The sequence below is a fragment of the Dromaius novaehollandiae genome, chromosome 7 (genome assembly GCF_036370855.1).
Source record: "Dromaius novaehollandiae isolate bDroNov1 chromosome 7, bDroNov1.hap1, whole genome shotgun sequence".
Classification (NCBI taxonomy): domain Eukaryota; kingdom Metazoa; phylum Chordata; class Aves; order Casuariiformes; family Dromaiidae; genus Dromaius; species Dromaius novaehollandiae.
Genome location: NC_088104.1, coordinates 2,273,520 through 2,292,879, shown reverse-complemented (window position 1 = coordinate 2,292,879; position 19,360 = coordinate 2,273,520). Strand labels below are relative to the sequence as shown.

Sequence of the window (19,360 nt, the reverse complement as noted above, 5' to 3'; positions counted from 1 at the left end):
GGCAGGCGCGCCGCGGGCACCCCGGCCCCGCGGGGGCCTCGCGGGGGCGGGGCTGTCGGCCGCTGCGCGCCGCGGCCCCGCCCACGAGGGGGCGGGGACAACCCGAGGGGCGGGGCCGAGTGCGTCGCTGGCCGGGGCGGGGGCGCCGCTGGCGGCCCGTGACGTCAGGGCCGGGACGCCATCTTGAGGCAGTGCGTGTGGCGGCCGTTGGTGGCGGTTGATGACTGCGGTGGCCGTTTTTTCTCGGTTCTCCCCCCGGCCCCGTGGCTCGGTGCGGTCCCGATTGAGTAGCTTTTCCCCCTTTATTTTAAAAGATGCCTGAGAGCACACGCTCTGTCGTGTGAAAGGCTGGGTACGAGGGAGGGAGGGTGAAGAAACGCAGTGCGCGATGGCGGCTGTGCTGTGGGGAGCGTGGGTCATGGTCCTGCGCGGCCTCCTGTCAGCAGCGGCCCTGCAGCCGCACGGGCAGGGCTGAGAAACCCCCGCAGCCACTCCCTGGCACACCCGAGGGCCTGCTGCTCCCCTACCCTTCACAGCAGCCACCAGGGCCGGCAGCAGGCATGCGAGGCCGTGGTGGACCTGCTCCCTCTGAGGAGCAACGCGACTGCGACTGCACAGGAGCGCCTGCTGGTCGACACGTGAGTCAGTGGCGTCATACCCAGCACCCTGGGCCTGCTGGAATATGCACCGTCATAAGTTTTACAGCCACTTTTCAGAGTAGTCATGAGCCTGAGTCATAATCACGGTAATGTCAGCACATGAGTCAGAGCCTATTTTTGACTTCCCGCTGAACAGGAGCACTCCTGGGAAAGCGAGGCCCGGCCCTGCTAAAGTGGCTGTATTTCTGTTCGAAAATCAGGACCTTGAAAGTTCTCGGAACAAGTTTGCTGAAAGCATTGCATTTTTTTTCTTTTGCTCATTTGAAATTTCAGGGACCACAGTTTTTCCCTCAGCTGTGATATGCATGTCTGAAACTTCAGGATGTAAAGGCTTCACTTACTGGTTTAAAAATAATTTTTAGCATGTTTGTAAAGAATTTTTGTAAAGAATTTTAGATGATTTATTGGCTATTAAATTTTATTTGAAGAATACACTGATGTTTCCTCAAAGGCAGAGTTTATATTTCTTGAATATTTCATACATCAAAAACATTTATTTTAAATCATCTGGAGCCTGCGATGATATAATATTAACATATCCAGTGTTTCTGTTGACTGAAAATTGCATCTGCAGATTAACTGGAAGACTGTATGTTTAGTCTCACCAGCTGTGTCTGTGGTCCAGTTTCAGATCAAGTTACCATTTTGTTCACTTTTTTGATAGTTTGAGGCAGTCTGTAGGTGGCAACATTGCTTCGTTTTCATGACCGTAGTTGAGAATACTGAACTGAGTCCTGGAAATGAACTCCTACTGTCAGATTTTTAGGGCAAAATGGAGCTCCTTTCCCTAAGTCTTAAATTTACTAATTAAATTGAAGCTTATAATTTCACGTAATGAATCAGACTGAATAAAAATGGCACTAATTTGTTTAACTGCCGTAAAGAGGAAGGATGAATCAATTTGTACAGAAATGCAATAAACACTAATGTTGTCTGGCTGAAATAGCAAATTGTAGTGAGTTGTGTATAATTCAAGACAATGAGTTTTCTCTTTTATTAACTTCAGCTCTCTCACCCTCCACAGTATTACGTGTTGTGCAATAATCACAGCAGTTGCACATGCACATAAATGGATAGCTTTGGTTCTTAAAGTCCTGTAACGTTATTTTTCTCATCTTAATATTGAATCGAATGTCACAAATCTTCATGTACATTTTCTCCATTATTTATCTAGTCATGAATACCTCTGAGTTCTGTGATACCTTTTAGAAGTGGAGGACTGGAGAGGACCACCCGTGTTGGATCTAAGCCCCAGTTTCAGGCAGTCATGTAGTGACGTATAGTCCAGAATCATCCACAGAACTTCTACTGTAGGTGACACCACGACCAGGCCACAGGACCAACACCTTCCCAACACCTTTTAATAAACCTAAATCCCAGTGTAAATAATAAAATCCACAACAATGGTAAGATCCAGCAAGAGAAAAGAAACAAATAGGGCATGGCCAATTAGCCTGAGTCCTGCAGGAACAAGCTATTCATTAAGGAGAACTCCTAGGAAGCACTACAGAGGAGGCTAGAAGAGCAACTGTTAAAACAAAGTGTTATTTCTAAACCTGTTTTTCCAGACTCCAAATCTGGTAATCTGTTTATCCGTGAGTACTGAGCACTACATGACCCTGTATCTCAGATATTAATGTGACGAGGCCCACCTGCAAATTCCGGTACCCACGTCAGTGACTGATCTCCAGTACGTTGTAGGAAATCAGCCGCTTCTCCTCTTCAGAGCCATATTGCACAACAAACTGGCCAACTCTGATCTTTCTATGTTACCTTTGTAACCATGTGTTTCAATATTTAATTTCAAGGGGCTTAACTTTTGTAACATGTTTTAAAGGATAATTTATATTGTATAAAATGTTTGCTTTTTAAAAACTTTGGTAATGCTTAGGAAGGTTTTTCATAGTGCCTAAAAGCACAACAGCAATTTGGTAAGAATTCTAATTTTGTTTTAGAACTGACTAGGTGCCATATCCTTCTACAGATGACCCCTAGTTTACTTGCCAGGTTTTTTTTGCTTACTGAAATATTTTTTCTCTTTTCATAATGGGCCTTCTGTTACTCTGTGTGGGAGTCATGCAGAGAGAGACACTGACTAAACTGAAATGCTGAAAATAATTCCACGTAAAGCGTTTCAAAAGGTACGTGTGAGCACGCTCTGCCCTCAATTTTCGGATTTTACTATCAGGTGATATCTGTGAGAAAAGAAGAAGCCAGAGAGAAGCACAATCTTAATGCTGCTGTGCTTTTGCTACTCTCATGTCAACAGATGGAAACTTTCAGTCAGACCGTCAGTCATGCCCTTGCCCTTGCATGGAAGAAGATACTGCATTAAACAAGTACAGGAAAACTTGAGCATTTGTGATCATATATTTTACTTTATACACAGTCAGATACCATACACATGCAGATGAAATGCGAATGGAGCATACCTTTACTCTTTAAATACTTTGATTCATTATTAAGTTTTCTTTGGCTTTTGTTATTCAGCTCAGAAACGCCAAGTCTCCTCATAAAAGCATCTTAGACACTTTTCTGTCTATGGCTATTGCAGTACTCTTGGAAACAAGTTGATTTTAGTTGGACTACATTACCTAATCCTAGATTTTTTTCCTTGTATCTGGTGTTACACAATTGGATTAATCTTTCTTTCATTAGCCAGCATGGAGAAGAAAGAGGGAGAGAGAGGAGGCAGTTGACATTAATGCATCCCACTTCTCCCCAGTTCTTTCATACACAGCACCCTCAGCATCTAAATCTAATAACCGTCCAAATGTAGAGAGACAATTTAGATGGCTAAGGACCATGTTAACGGGGTTTGTCCTGGGATCTTAACATCTTTCTCAAGAAAATATTTCCTGCCAGGGCAGGCCAGGTTCGTGTCGGCATGGTGGTGGGTGGCTCCCACTGGAGCAGTCAGAAGATGTTTCCCTGTGAGATGCTCAGCCGGGCAGCATCCTCCCCCCGGCATAGCTTGTTGTACGAGAGTGCTGCTGCTTCTTAACCTGCAGCTCTTGGCTCTGCGTTTCATGGAGGGAGCTCCAAGGACATGCTTATCTTTGTGTTAGGTCGTGGCTCCTGAGTCTCTGGGAGATGTTCTTCCAGCGGTGCAGACTTCCGAGAGCACTTACAATGCCACGCAGTCCTGCACGTTGGTGTGTAAAAGGAATAGCCATCTGCAGTGTCCCTGAGAAGGGGGAGCGTTAAACTAAGAGCACGTGGAGCCAAGGCATCGTCTCTTCTGTGCTGGTGGTTCATCATGGTGGAACAGCTCCTGCCAGTTTATTGTTTCCATAGCACCAAATCAGAGGTGGGTGGGCTAGGCACGTTACGGGGTCACAGCTCTCTTTCCTACCCTCCCATCGCTGCCAGTCAGGAATCACGAGGCAATGGGTGTTTAGGCATGTAGGAAAAGTCTTACAGAAACCCAGTAAATTTACAAGCGTTGTGTTCAGTGGAAGGTCACATGAAGAATTCTTGGCCTCACGAATATGGCAGTAGATACTAAAGTTCTGATTTCCATGAGCAAATCTGCCCCACTTCAGCACCGTATGCCCTCCGAGCCACATCCTCCTGTCTAAGTAAATGTACGAGCAGTGAAGAGTCTGGCCGTGATGCGTTCCCAATTGTTTCAAAGTGCAAGCCAAATTTCCGATCAGAAGCTTCCTCTCATGAAACAGAAAGTTCCCTGTCCTTTCGCTGCAAGTGGTTGTACTGGGAATGAAAACTGCCAGTACGCTGCTTTGCATCGCAGTATAGCGTGACAGCGTGCTGCCAGACAGCGCGCAAGCGATTCTGTTTGCAGGGCTGTGCACCCCGCTTGGATCTGTCTGCATCTCCAGTAAAGTCAATGGGATTGCATTTGCTGTACTGGGACAACTCTAGCTTTATGCTTGGCATGTTTAACATAACCCATGGGACATGCTTCTGACAAATGTCTCACAAAAATGGCTTACGCTTCTCAAAATTATAACTACAAACAATTCAGTGCTGGATATCAAGCTGGTAAATTATTTTGGGACCATCATCCTAACACAAAATTGAGTTTCTAGACATACTTATTGTGCCTTGAAGCACAGAATTAACAAGACAATACAGAGTGTGCAAATACATATTTTTAGTTAGTGCTGAATATACACAACCACCCATATGGATGTTCAAGCAGGAGAGAAAACAGCACCGCTACACCCCAGACAATCAGTCATTGTGTCAGAGTCATGTACACAGTCATGTGTGTGTTTAGTGTATACTCAGCAATCATCTGATTTGAAATTACAAAACAAATCTGGTTTATGCTGTGAGTCTTGTTCCAGTTCATCAAAAACAAACAAACAAACAACCCCCCCCCCAAAAAAAACAGAACCATGTCAAAAAAAGACTGGGAAGGAGTTCAAGAAACTTAGTGATTGCAACAAATTAGCGAATTTGACAACATTAACCGCCATGTGCACCAAGCAACACAGATTAAAATTAAATGTATTGAGAAAGAGAAATAATTCTGCAAGTGGTGGATGTTTTCAAGCATTTGGTGGAGTGAGAAGTAGCAGAAATCAAGAAATGAAGCACTGGATGATGTCCTTCGGATACGGTTCCCTAACACCGACCTAGAATAACTCTCCTCAGCGTAATGGCAGCAGGATCCCGAGTTCGGCCTCGAGGCAGTCTGCTACACCACAGCTGGTGGTGAAATACATATATATATATAGAGAGAGAGAGAGATGGTGAAATAGTTGTGCTCTGGTGCAGCCATGACTTAAAGGGGGCAATTAGACCATTGGGAGCAGTTTCCATGTTTTCACTTGGCAATGGCTTTGCTTGCTTGCGGAGCGGCATGTGACTTTGTTGGCAATTTAGAGTTTTACCTAAAACACCTCGGATTTTTCAAGCAGCTGAGGGATTTCCTGTGCTGCCTTGAAGAGTTGCCCCGGCCTGCGCTTTTCCTCCGGGGTCGATGCACGCGCCGCCTCCGCCCCACCGTTCCCCTCCTAATGAGGGGGGACGAGCTGCACAGCATTAATTGTAGCAGAGAAAGGTGAAGACGGACAGTTACTGCAGTTTACATCCTGATTTACATCGCGATAATTTGTTGTGGAGCCGTGCCTGGAATACGCTTCGGTTTACCCCACCTGAATTAGCTATTTGAGACGTGGAAGTGGCATGGTTTGGCCAGATTAGCTCGTGATAAGTATCCTGCTCACTGCTGGTCTGTACAAAGGATTGCATCAGCCTTTTTGCTACCCTCCTGGGACCTCGTGCTGTGCTACGTGCCCAGCGTGGCCCACGGGCTTTCCCAGGTTCCCACCTCTCGGGATACAAGCCTCCATGGGGCAGGTTTGGTCTCATTCTGCACGCAAAACCTCCCTCCTACGTGTGCGACATGACATCTAGCCATAGTAAAATAGATTTTGGCTGGATAGGCTGGACTTGTCATGCAACCTGTAATTTGCGGACTGAATAAATCCATAGCCAGTTTACACCTTATGTTCCTTTCCTGCATTACACCTTATGCATGTTCTTATGCACATTTTACCCCTTAGCTTAAATAGCAACTACTTCTCTGCTCTTTTTACATATATAAGGAGAGCAAGAGTATTGCCTTTTGTTACATGAGACAAGCCACATTCTTCCAGTATCATTCTGACAGGTTTTCCATTCCCATAATTATTCCAGCAGCCTGCTCTATTTTTGCGTCTGCTTTCGTGTTTCCTGGATGTGAGTGATGAAAGCCATCCGCAGTGTGCTGGGTGCAGTTCTTACAATGGGATTTGTGCTTTCCATCCCCTGGAGTCCCCCGGCCTCCTCCTTCCTCAGCTGTTTTCCCTGCCTCGTACACTCACCTCCGGGCCACCCCAGCGGGAATCCGACAGGGTGATGTGTCTCCGTGGCCTTTCCCGTTCCTCAGGTCCGCATGTGGTGCTTTGCCCCGGCTGAGGGCACATCCTTCCTTCCCGATATCTGCTCTGCCGGGGAGGCCTTCTTAATGCAGAGCGTTTCAGTTGCAGGAGCTGGATGGGTGGGAATCTCCACTCCTTTCCTTTTGCTCTTTCTTCAGCACATAAATCATTCTGGGTTTTGTCCTCTCTTGCAATCTGATCATCATTTGGCATAATTTTTCCCTGCGAGCTCCACTCCCTGGTTATTATCTCTCTTCCTCAGTGCTTGAGGGATTAGCTTCCCATCTGTGCTTCACCGTTCCTCTTCCTCCTGCAATGCCTCCTCATTTCACAGGGCAACAAACCTGTTCCTCAGCTCAGCTTCTCATCTGCTGATGGGTGTCTTTCTCCGCAGTGCTCTCACAGTCGCCTCTTTAGCTGTCTTCCATGATAAGGGTTTTCTCCCTGCACTTTTTCTTTTTCCTTGATCCTTCTCCCACGCAGGGATGCTTTGGTTAGGACCAGGCTAGCAGCCAGCCCTCCAAAGAGCATGGCCAAAGAGGCCCTAGGTGTGCTCTCTGGCCACAAGCTGCTGGTCTTCTGGGTCGCTTCCTTTGAGAGCTCTGCTTCTTCAGGAGGTGACCACTCACTAGCAGTGATCGAGGGCAGAAAGCGTCCTCGGCCCCTTCTGCTACGAGGCCTCTGTCCCCGTCACCAACAGTCTCAGGCTCTGCAACCACAAACCCAGTCCAAAGACCTCTCTGACTAAAAACTGTCACCAGACCACAGAAAGGCAAACGAACGTGCATCTTGCAAGAAGTATGGACTTGCTCCTTCCTTGCTGAGGAGAAATCCTTGTTTTCTGCCCTCTGTTTGCTGATCCAGATCTGAGGACTTAACAGTATTTATCCTCAGCTGCAGTCATTTAGTAACCTTGGCCAGTGGCTGCCGGGAAAGTAACTCATCGCTCTGGTGTGCAGCCACTAAGGGATCCCGTTGTGTCGCTGCCTGCAAGAGTGAAAGGTTGCCCTGGTACTCAGACGTGTGCCAGGCCCCTGCAACCGGCTGCTGCCACAGGGCTTGTGGTGCTGCACTTACGTGGTTTGCAGTCAGCACTGCAGCGAAGAAGATTGCCTGAATTTCCTTTAAAACTGCCCTTAAAAAATGTTTCCTTTGGTTTTGCTCTCCTACTCTTTCTGTATTTATTTCAGATCTGCCACAGTATGTCTGTAAGGATATTCTCCAAACTGTAAGGAACTCAGCTCGTCTCTCCTGTCCTCTCCTCTCCGCACGGCTCCCGTTTGCGGAGCGGCAGGTTCGTCCGCCCCGGCAAGCTGCGGGTGTCGCGTCCCTGGGATCCTTCCCGCCTGGATCCCTGCTGGTTTTACAGATTCCCTGCACAAACCTGGCCAAGCTCTGTTTCTGGCGATGCACTTGTTCAGCGAGTACGAGAAGGCCCAACACAAGTGGTTCGTGGCTTAATTAATGTTTATAAACTACTCTGAGATCCTCAGATGAAAAAGAATTTGTGAGCACGAAGTAATGAGTTGCCAAACTGTCTCTAACCTCACAAACAGATCATTTCAAATGGAAGTAGACCTCTAAGGGCACGATCTCGCGAGCACTGTACGAACAATACTTCTGTCACCAATAATGGAGTCAAAAATATGTAATTCCTTCTATTGCCGAAAACCCAAATGGCATTTTATAATAAGTCAAAAAAAAAACCTTTCTGAATTTATTCTCCAAGTTCAAAAAATGGAAAACTCATTCCTTTTTAGCTAGCCATGCTACTTCATTTGTCTCCTTATTCGCATAGTATTACTTGACTTTACAGCAATTTTTTTTGTCAGTATTAATTTAAATATGGTGATCAGTTCACCTTACTTGAATTTGACCTTGCTCCTTCTTTTTTTTATATGAATTACAGAAAACATTTTGTCATGGGACCAGTCACTGAAGCACCTAATCCAAACGATTTTTGTACAATTTTAAGAGGAAGCGAACGGCGAGCTGGGATCCTCAGCTGTGCAGAGGGAGCAGAGGGATCCCCGGGCAGGTGACGCAGCCCCGGTGCCTGCGGGGCACCCACAGACGGCAGCTTGCAGGGGAGCTGCCAGCCGAGAAAATCCACTGATGTTATTTAGCAAACAATGAATAGGTTTGAGAAGTTATGGGTTGTTCATAGACCGCTTTGTGAACAGAGTGCTCTGATCCATAACCACCCGCCACCAGCAAAGGGCAAAGCACCGAGGGGAGCTCGTCCCCCCGGCACTCTCGGCTCGCGCGGCGGGCTCCCTGCGGGGAGGTCCTCCCGCTGCCGCGGGCTGCCTCGCGCCGGTGGGGCAAGGAAGAGCCACCGCCTTCCTTTCTGTCTTCTTCCCACGAAAGCAATTAGGAACTAAGCGTGTGTTTCCTGACCCTTGCAGGAATTTGGGGACTTTTGCCTCCTCTCTGCAAAGCGTGAGAGCTGGCTTGCCCCGCTGCTCTGCGAGGGGTGATAAACCTCCACGAGTCTCTCTGCCAGCTGGGACTCTCCCTCCTTCCGAAGGACTTCACCTTGAACATGCTCAACTCCTGCCCTGTTCATCGCAGCTTCGCTTTAAGCACTGGACGCTCTGGCAGAGCCGCTAGCGTGGACGGGGGACGGCCACCCCGGGAGAGACCCTGCAGCCGCGGGGCCGCGGGGCTGAGGGGTGCAACGGACCACGAGCGCAAATCTGGTGGTTTGGCCAGCGGCGATTTTCATTTTTCTGCAGAAAATGCTTCTGGCATTTGCCAAAAAAAAAAAAAAAAAAAAAAGAGGAAGGAGGCCAGGGATTTTGAGGACTTGTTTAAATTACGGAATGGCTGCTGCTGCCTGTCTTGCTTATGCCGTTAAAAAAAGTTACAGCTTTGAACTGATTCGTGGGCAGCCACAGCACTGACTTGCTGCTCACGGCGAAGCGACCTGCTGGGTTTGTTCTCCTTCATCCGTGGGACGGAGGCTCCTCCGAGCCGAGGGCACGCAGACAGCGTGGTCGCCGAGTGCCGCGTTTCCCACCAGAACCGCTGGCCTCGGAGTGAGCCGGGTCCTGCTCGTCCTGGCTAGGCGTCCAGCCCGCGGGGGAGCACGGCCCTGAGCGCACGTCGGGAGCCTGTGGCTAGGGAAAGGCTGGGAGCGGGGACACGGGGACGCTGCCTCTGCGGGGCTGCCCGGGCACGGCCAGCCTCACCGTGTGTCACGCGGCCTCTCGATGCCCGAATACGTGTTATTTCATCGTTGCTCCAAAAAGAGACTTGCAACGCTGTCATTCTGCGTTTTATGTGGGACACGGGCTAAGTTTGGCTAGAGAAGAGCAGCCAACGGCAGCGACGGCTGGACTGTAATTAGTCTAAAGTGTAGTTTAGTAGCTGTCCAAAGGAGGAACACAAGTCTTGTCCAAAAGGCTGCACATAAAATAGCTCTGTGGTTAAAACGATGAAGGTCCTCTTTCATCTGCACCCGCACGGCATCACAGTCACACAGCGGCTTCGCTGAATTCTCCTGCTCTCACAGTCGGTGCAGGATTTGGCCCTGCCTGTTTACTGCAATGCACAGCTGGATGGCACCGGTATTTGACAGCTGTGCTTACCTGAACATGCCCAAACTGTTTGAACTGGCTACATCAGTCCAGTTTCTAACTTGCAAATTCGGGACTAAAATGCTATGTCAAAAACAAGGGTATCGGCAACACTTAGCGTAATGCTCTGGGATGCTGGTGTGAACAGCGATGCCTTTTCAGCCTTTGCTATTATTATTCCTATTTTTGCAATTATTGCTGTCAATGTATCACAGAAGGTCGCTGGAAGGGCTGAGTGTCGGGATATCGGGCAGAAATGGACACAAAATGGTGTTAAAATTTTAAATTCAGTCTGAGTTTTCCCTTCATTTCCTTCCTTTACTCTGATTTGTCGGCCCTTGGTGGGGCTTGCTGGATCCTCGCTCACCTCAGCAGCGATTTCCCCAGATTTCCCGCAGCCCGCGGTGGTGCAGCGAGGTCGGCTCCCGCGGGGAAATGCGGGCGAAAATCCGGGCAGGGTGCTCCGAACTGGCGGCTGCGGGCGGGGGTAGGGTTAGCCCGAAGTCTGCGTGTTTTCAGCTCCGTATATAGCACAAGGGCTGTCTGAGACCCGAGCGAGCACCGTGACTTGTGCCTGCTGCACCCCCGGAGAGCATCCCAGGGGACCGGCGGGTCTCCGTACGCCAGATGTGCGTCAGCGAGATCATGTCGCCTCCAATAACGCGATACCGCAGCTGCCGGACAAGGGTTTGGCTCAGGCCAGGGCACTGCTGTGCGGAGACCTGGACCCTATTTGCCAGCTGCAGGTTGGGTTTGTTCAGTAGCTGCTTCCACAGCACCAGGACCGGGACCTGTTCCCAGGTGCCCACAGAAAGGCTGATTTCTCCCCATTCTGCTCACAAGCGTCGAACAGCGCGAAGGGACTGGGAGGGCTGGGGGACTCGCTCAGGTCGGGTTGTCTCCCACCCGGAGGGCTGAACGGTGTGAGAAAATGTGGACAGGCTTGAGGACGAGCGGTCAGAAAGCTGAAATCTGGAAGACCAAGTGGAGCAGCTCTGCCTGAGCTGACACTGTATAGGCAGAGGTGTATGAGTGTTGCCCAGATTAAAGTTTAATTAAATTCCTGCAAGATTTTGGGGTTTCATAAACTTCCTTTGAGCTTTCTGCCAACTGGGATATACTCTCTGGCTTCAGAATATAAAAGCAGTTGTTGTTGTGTTTTGCAAATATGTTTTATAACGCATGCAAGTGCCGACTCTGCAGAAGTCTCACTGCTTTCCATGATTAACAAAATTACAAAAACACAAAGGGGAGCAGTTCTCCTTGTTTTTGACTATCCTTAAAAACAAGAGATGGATCAAAGTATCCTATGATTAAGCTCATTAATCACACCCACACCACGAAAAGCCAATAACTCTCCTGAACCCGTTTTTCGCGGAGGAAAGCCGGTTAGGAGCTAGGCGGGGTGGTTGTTTATTTACGTGTTTTTCTCAAATGAGGAACTGAACATTTAGCGAGGAGAGGAGCGCAGGACTCTCTGCAGCTTCGTGTCGCGTGGGACCCTGCAACAACCTTGCTAGCCCTGTGTTAAAGCACTTGCAAACACGCACAGCAAACAGGTGGTCACAGTTCCAAGGCTGCAGACGTGCAGGAGAGGGGTTTCGTGTCCATGGATCTGAGCGAGAGCCGTTCTCGCATTCCAGCTTTCACAGAGCTCTTCTCTACACCGGCAAGTAACTGTGGACACTCGCGCTTGGAGATTGCAGCTCCAGCCAGTTTGGGATCCCACAGTTTTAACAAATTGCAAAGGTTAAATGCAAGCTGCGTGGAGAAACACTTCCTTTAGCTTTACACTGGCACCGTGGTGGCTCCCCACGGCTGCACAGACGCCTGTCCGTCACCTCCCGGCTGTCGCGCCCCTGGCTGAGGAGCCCCACGTGTTGCAATGTCTTTCTGTCCATGCCTTGGACCGTCCGTCTCGGTCCCCGTCGCTCCGCGCTGCCTTTCGGATGCTGCGGCCCCGGCGGGGAGTCAAGCACCGAGGTCCCCTTGCAGCCGTGGGGAGACGTGGGGGTCCGGCAGCGGGCCCAGGGAAGCAGCCTGCTCGGCAGACGGCAGCCCAAACTGGCCAAGAGGAGGTGCGGAGGGCAAAATGTGAGCTTGACCCTTCTCCAGGCCTTCAGTGCCGAAACCTCCAATGCTGAGCACTGCATATTTGCAGTCTGCATTCACAGCCCTGATTTTTTCCGGGGATTAAGCTCACTCTTTTCTCCAAGCATCGCCAGAGGAAGCAGCACATCTTCCTTGATGGAGGAGAGAGCCAAACACGTCTCACTAGCGGGAGCAAGTGACCAAACTGCCGAGATACGGGTTGAAACACCCAAAGTCCTCCTCCTCCGGAGCGGACGAGGCCCCGTGACTGGCAAAGGCAACGCGGAGCGGGCAGGCGGCTCGGGGAGGACAACGCCTGTTTTCTGTGCTTGCTTTAGCCGCCCGCTTGGCCCCGAGGCCGAGGTCGCCCACCCGGCCGGGCACCACAGCATCTCTGCTCGCTGCGAGGAGAAGCCGGGCAAAGAGCAGCCGAGTCAGCAGGAGCCGCGCAGCCGCCGCGGACGGACAGGGCTCCGCTAAATAGCGGTGCTGCAGTCCGTTTCAGGACACGGCCTGAAATCCTTCTGAATAAGCATTTTCTCTCACACACATCTTAGCTCTCTGCACGGCCACTGGTCACACTCAATCCCCGTTTCACATCACGAGCAGTAATTACCAGCTTGGCCTGGTTTTGCGGCTGAATGATACGATTTGCAATGCAAGCACTCGAACGCCAGCCAAAAGGAGGCAGCAACTGCTGCCCCTCTCTCAATATTTCCTCCAGCAGCAGCTTCATTTCCTTCGAAACGCTGAAGAGGGTGTAGTTCCAACCTGCATGTGTTCACAGGCACGTGGCTTAAACAAATATACACATGCGCGCACACATATACGCACATCTTGGTTTAGTCTCAGCTTTGCGCCATATGAAGAGAAGACTCAATTTGTAACTTATCCTATTTCCCAGGAAATACGTTTTAATGATTTTGCTAATAGTGAAGAAACCCGTGTTCCCTGTTCTACAGCTTTATCCTCACGGAGGCTCCTTCTTGCTGCTGGGGAAAAGCGCAGCTCGTCGAGGACATGGTGATCCTGGCAGCCGGCTCGGCTGCCCCTTTCCGAGCCTGGACTTCCCATATCGGCATTCCCGCGGGCACACGCGGAGCGGAGGCAGCTGTGCCGCAGGCTGGCAGGGGGATGTTGCAGGTTGTCTGGCTGATGCCCCCAGACCCGGCACCGCTCCTCCCTGCAAGCTGGTCTTGTAGCAGAGCTATTAAAGATGCAGTGAGTCTCCGTTATGCCTCCCGCATGCAACATCACTTCACCCGTGCCTGGGTTCAGCCGGCGCAAGCCAGGCTGCGTTCAGGCCCCTGTTTCGCCGAGGTGGTAAATAATTCAGTGCGAACTTGTGCTGTCCCCGGATTGTAACAGCGCTGGGGCCGCTCAGAGTTGGCTGGAAAAGGGGAAAATTTGTTTTACTGGAAAACCTGCACTGTTGACCTTTCATTTAATTTAGCGCCAGGACAAAATGTTGCACTGGGGGACTCGCAGGGAACCGGCCCCTCGGCGTCCCCGGTCCCTCGTGCCGGTGCCGGCAGGGCAGAGCCTCACAGGCCTCCGGAAAGGAAAAGGCAGAGCGGGGCTGGCTCACCTCACACCGGTGCCCCCCACGAGCGGGCCTGCGGCGTGAGGACAGCCGCACCAGCCTGCTGAACATCAGCCTTGTTAAACGCATAACGTCATCTATCCGCCGAAGGACCACGCGCGCACGGGACGGGGCGAGCGGGAACCTCCCCGGCTGCAGTCGCACACCCAGCACGCGCTCGCCAGCTCGCACCCCGCGTTTCTCAAGCCGTCAAGGATGCAGCTGCTCAGCAGCCCAGCGCCGCGGCCACACGTCAGCCAAGAGAGCTGAGAGAGTGAGGGATCGCGCTTTAAAGGCAAGACCTGGAAAAGGGGCTGCCAGGGAATGAGTCGCTGCAGTTTTTGCAAAACCTTCCCCCTCCTTCGCTGTGAGACAACTGTTATTAATCAGCCCCGTAAATTGGCATCCATATTTTTCTCATGAGCTCTGAAACTCATTTAATGCCTCTGAACAGCTTCTATCAGCTGAAAAATTAAATTAATTGTATTCCTCCTGCCTAACAAACCTCGGGAGTTCTTTGCCAGGCGCCTTTGGTGGGCAAACCAACGGGAAGTTGTGCGGCGTTGATATCCGAACTCTGTGTGCAAGCACACCGAGCTCCTCTGCTACCCCTGCGCAAGAGGCCGCGTTATCCGCGTTGGCCGTCTGGGGCGACGAGGCAGCTGAGGGGCGGCAAGCAGATTAAACTGCAATCCCTTGATACCACACACTGATCAGCAGCTGGAAAAAAAAGAGAGAAAAATCCTTTTGCAATTAATAAAAGAAAAATCCACAGAGGCTAGAAAATGTCCAATCTTAAAAAATGGTTCTCATACTTCTTTCGTAATGATGGTTTTTACAGAGAGTTTAAAGCTGGTAGAGATGCACATCTAGCCTAGCTTCTTCCTCAACCTGCAATCAGAAAATGTAGCTTTACACTCAGATATAAGCTTTATTAAATATTGACTCGCTCCCTCCCGTTATTTTCTGATCCATTATCTCATGTTCATCAGCATTTACAGTTCTTTGCCACTCTGAGAATGCAGCAGTCGTGTTTCATCCGCTGGCGATCCCGACACCAAATCACGGATGAGCTCTGACCCGGGGGCACCACGCCGGAAAAGCGCGCCGTGGTACAGTCGTTTGCGAGTGAGGCGGCGTTGGACTGAACACGGAGACCCCGTGTCTTGCTCCGGAGCGTTCCCCGCTTGGGCTCGCTTTTAGAAAGCGCCTCCCGCCCACCACGGCTGGCAGCGAGTGCCGGCGAGCCCCACGCGTCCTGGCTGTCTCTTGGCCCACCACCGCCTTGCCCCGAGCCTCGGCAGCACCTGGGCTTTGCTAGCATCCAGGTCGTGGGACCAAGATTAATCTGAAAATGACGATCTCCGGACTCTAGAGAGAGCTCTTACGACTGGCTGCTCAGATCCTAGACTGCCCTGGCATCAACGGTCTTGATTTACTGATTAAACCTAAATATTTTTAAAGAACAAACCAAAAGGCATAAGAAACATGCAAAATCATTGCGGAAGATGTGCTACATATTCCCACGTGACACTTTCTCTTGAAGCTGAGGGAGACCAACATCAAGTGAGCGCCTCCAGGTTTGCATTTAACCCTCCTGCGTTTTGCTGAATGCCGTCACACACCCAGCGCAGGGCTCCGGCACACGGCCCAGCTGCAGGTTGCCAGTCCAGCACCGCAGGCTGGGAGGTGCCCTTGCGTGCTGGAAAGAAGTGAGACTAAAAGGATTGACTGGTCTTGGATGAAGGGGGTGCAACTGTGTGCACCCTCTTAGCACAGTTCTGCATCTGATATTTGGCACTTGCTGCTGGTGAAGGAGCGATGTCACTGCTTTGTCCTCAGCAGACACTTGGAGCTGGGTCTCCTCTCATTGCTATCAATATCACAACTTGCTTTGGCGAAGTTGCATCTCATTTAGACCAACAAATGTTGGAAGTCAGTCCACGGATGCCAGCGCAGTTGAACCAGCGCATAGCTGCTGCAAGTAAATCAGATTCAAAGCTTATCGTTTCGTTTCTAACAGACACAGAAAAACCAGCAGACCAGCAAGGTATGAACCTAATAACTCGCTGTGCTGGGACGCTGAGGATTTGCACCTATCATCGCACATGCAGATCTCAGCACAAAATGCTGAAAGAGCAATTGCACAGGGAGGGTGTGGACACAGGCATGGAAAGTGTAAAAAACAGAAGGTAGATGTACCCACCTATGTGCCAGAGGTAGGATCGATGCCTACAAACTCTCTATTTGCTGCAGCACAGGTGCCTGTAGAAAAGATGTCAATATGGCAATAAGTAAGGTCCTTCAGAGGACCGTAAAATTTTCAGGCTCCAGGTGAGTTTTAGATATGTATTTAATTAAGTGTCAAACAAAATACACGCTGTCTTTAAGATGACCTACAGTAATGCTACAGCTAATGGTGCTGACCATCATTTTGCAACTTATTTCTACAGTCTGTTGAGGCTAGATAAGGCAGTTTTCTGGTACTTTTAGGAAACTGCTATAAATACAAGACTAAAAGGCACTGAAGTAGATTAGGAGATATGTTGTATTAGGTAAAATGTGAGAAACCAAAGTGAAACCTTCTTTTCTCTAACAGTCGATGTGCATCAGGATAAAGATTATCTGTCAAGTCTTTTATTTCCTATCAACAGGAAATCACTGCAGAAGCCGATTCCCTTCAGAAGAATGTTCTCAGGATGCTGCCTTTTTTTTGCATTTATTACAGAAAAAGTCATCTGTAGTCTTCTCGGCAAGGTTATCTGTTAATGTGCTGCAATCAATAATCTCTTCTTATATGTATACTGCTCAGCGCTCGCAATGGAGTTTATGGCTGCACTACATCATTATTATGAATGAGCACTACCTTTGCCATTGCTGAGCTAGAGCCTCGCTATTTATTAAAGCCTGGCACTGACCTTCCAACTTCAAGAACATTAAATCAGATCCTCTGAACTTCACAGAAATGTCAGGTCGGGATCTGTCTGGAAATGTTGAGCATTTGGGAGAAACGAGGGTTCATAAAAAGATCTTTTTATTTTCTTCTGTAGATAGATAGACATTGATTTGAAGGAATTTTAAAAAGGCTTGGCCCCAAACTTCCAGCTTTGCTTTAATGTGCAGATCTTGGTGACAAATAGAGCTAAGAATTAGCTTTGGTAAAGGCTGAGAAGTATTTGTTTCCCTCTCCAGCAAGATTCCTCGTGTGACCATTGCATGGAGCCCTTACAGAGCTGCTCGGACTATTAACCCCGGTCTGACAGTGACACCCACGGTGGCACCATCAGACGTGGACAGCTCAGATGCCTGGGATGAACTCTGGTACAAGTGGTTATTTACTTTAAATAAGTAAATGTAAAAACTAAGGTCTTGCCTATTAATTTTTGTCTCAGAATAACTTCCTTCTTTTAAGTGTGAATTAATAGTTTTTAACTCAGCAGTGCTACCACACTTTTCACATTGCAAACACTGACATCTCAGTTACAGACTACAACAAATTGTTCAAAAATCACGCAGTTGTCTTACAAGAATTCCTGCTCCTTTGTGCATGCTACATTTACGTTAAACAGTTGCTCTATGTACAGACTGTTAACTTCATTAAAGATTCTGCGAGTCTGGTTTGGAATTGAATTGCCTAACACCGTGATTTAGAGCTGAACCGGCTGAAGTTCAACCTCTGGCTTTTTGGCTATATGTAAGCCAAAGAAGCCAGTTTAATCTGCAACTAGCCTAACCTTTCACTTGTACCTGTGGCTAGCGGCGGCTACCAGTTCCTAAATGCCATCTTTCATCCAGAGGGACTTAAAAACGCTGGGGTGTTTTCCCCTGTACTGGGAAAACTACAGCTCTGGAGGTGCCTCCGTAGTGTGAGTTACTGACTTGGCAAAAGCTGGGACTCTGCATCGGAGTTATTTTTTTCTGGTCCTAGATAAGAAATGATATCCCTGTACTTAAAAAACAAAACAAAGCAAACCTAAACCACTCTCGAAGCACCTAGGGATGGATCTACAAAACCCAGAACTTCAAGACCCAGAAGCCCCGTTGCTGCTTTACTCTGAGGGAGCCGACAGTCCCTGGGAGAGCCGGGGGGGCTGTCAGAGGCTCAGCCTTGCTGGGCCTGGGCCGCTCGGGGTCTGTCTGCCTGGACTCCGTGGGAATCCTTCTCTGTGGTATTTTCCCACATGGCTCACCTGGAAACTCAGTCTGCTCAGAGCATACGCAGCATGTGAAAGTGCACAAAACAGCTGCCTGAGGAGGTACAGTATTTGGCTTCATATAAATGAATAGTTTGTTCAGCAATTAATGTCTTAAACAGTCCACCTGGTCGTCGGCCAGAAGCAGGCGCAGTGCAAGGAGCAGTCCACTCCTCTGAGGGCCCTGGGGCCGGGGAGCGGGGCCGGGCTGCGGCAGGGACCAGCACAGCCACAGCCCGCGGTGGGCCAGGCAGGGCCGTCCCGATGCGGGGAAGCCGAGCCAGCACGCCGGGGTCGGGGCAACAGGAGGCCTGGCCAGGCACCGTGTCGCTCAGGTGAAGACCGAGGTGGGAGCTTGCGTGGTGACGTGTGTCCCGGCTCTGTCTAACCGCAGCCTGATCCCGAGTTACAAGTTCACATCAGAGCAGACCCAGGTTTCCTTGTAAAGCTGCCCCACACCTTTTGCTTTCCCCTATGTAATATAGGCAAATAACCTGCTTACTGCTGTCTGGGAGGACATTGCTGCTCTGCAGCATGAGTGCTGGGCGCAGTGACTGCTCTGCAAAGCAGGCTGATCTACTGCCAAAAATGCAAGGTACCCATGGTTAGAAACTGTGCCATGGCCCTGTACTCTGACCCTCATCTGTTATCTGTGCTAGTCTAACGCTCCCTTATCTCGCAGGAGTGCTGTGAAGCTTAATTAACTAATGAATCTTTCAAAGAATTTTGATAGCCTTAGATAAAAGATGTCAGGGAAAGTATCTATTGCTATTTCCTTAATTATTAACAATAACATTGTTACTAACTTCTAAGAACTGCCTACGGTTTTAAAACTTATTTTATGAAGGCTATCAGAAGTATTTCTAGGCTTTTAACTGAACAGTCTTAGGAAATTTTGGTCTATGCTTTGGATAACATTCCTAGCAGTGCCACACTTTTAAGTCCCACTCTCTGACCCTAGCAGCGTGTAAATTTGCAGATTTAATGTCATTCATGATTCTGGGTCAAATTCTGCACAGATTTACTCTCTGTGGGCAATGTAACCAGTTGAGATGTACGTCAGGATAGAATGTGTCACTTACAATCCTATTACTGAACATATCATTAAGTCTCTTGTAATTAGAATGAGCACATTTAATTAGTCGTAGTTTCAGAGAATATACACAGAAATGCTTACTTTCCTTTATTTCAGTTTTGAATATGAGATTACGCATATTGCAGCATGTGACTCCCAATACATTCTGTGGCAGCTTTTTAAGTTGCGCCTCTAGCAAAACCATTATCATAGATAAGATAAATTAAAAAATGTTCATTATCTAAACAATAATGCCTATCTCATTGTTTTATTTTCAAATTAATC

The 19,360-nt window shown here is 49.1% G+C and overlaps 1 long non-coding RNA gene across 2 annotated transcripts; it reads left to right on the top strand.

The window, feature by feature from the left end:
• Nucleotides 1-169: 169 nt before the first annotated feature.
• LOC112984861 (uncharacterized) lies at nucleotides 170-17,432 on the top strand. 2 transcript variants are annotated; one of them, XR_010389878.1, is made up of 4 exons: nucleotides 170-638; nucleotides 2,742-2,800; nucleotides 7,744-8,001; nucleotides 8,463-17,432. It is a non-coding gene; the product is annotated as an uncharacterized LOC112984861 (long non-coding RNA). The 2 variants fall into 2 exon arrangements; XR_003259603.2 differs by having other exon boundaries at nucleotides 170-2,800.
• The last annotated feature ends 1,928 nt before the right edge of the window (nucleotides 17,433-19,360 follow it).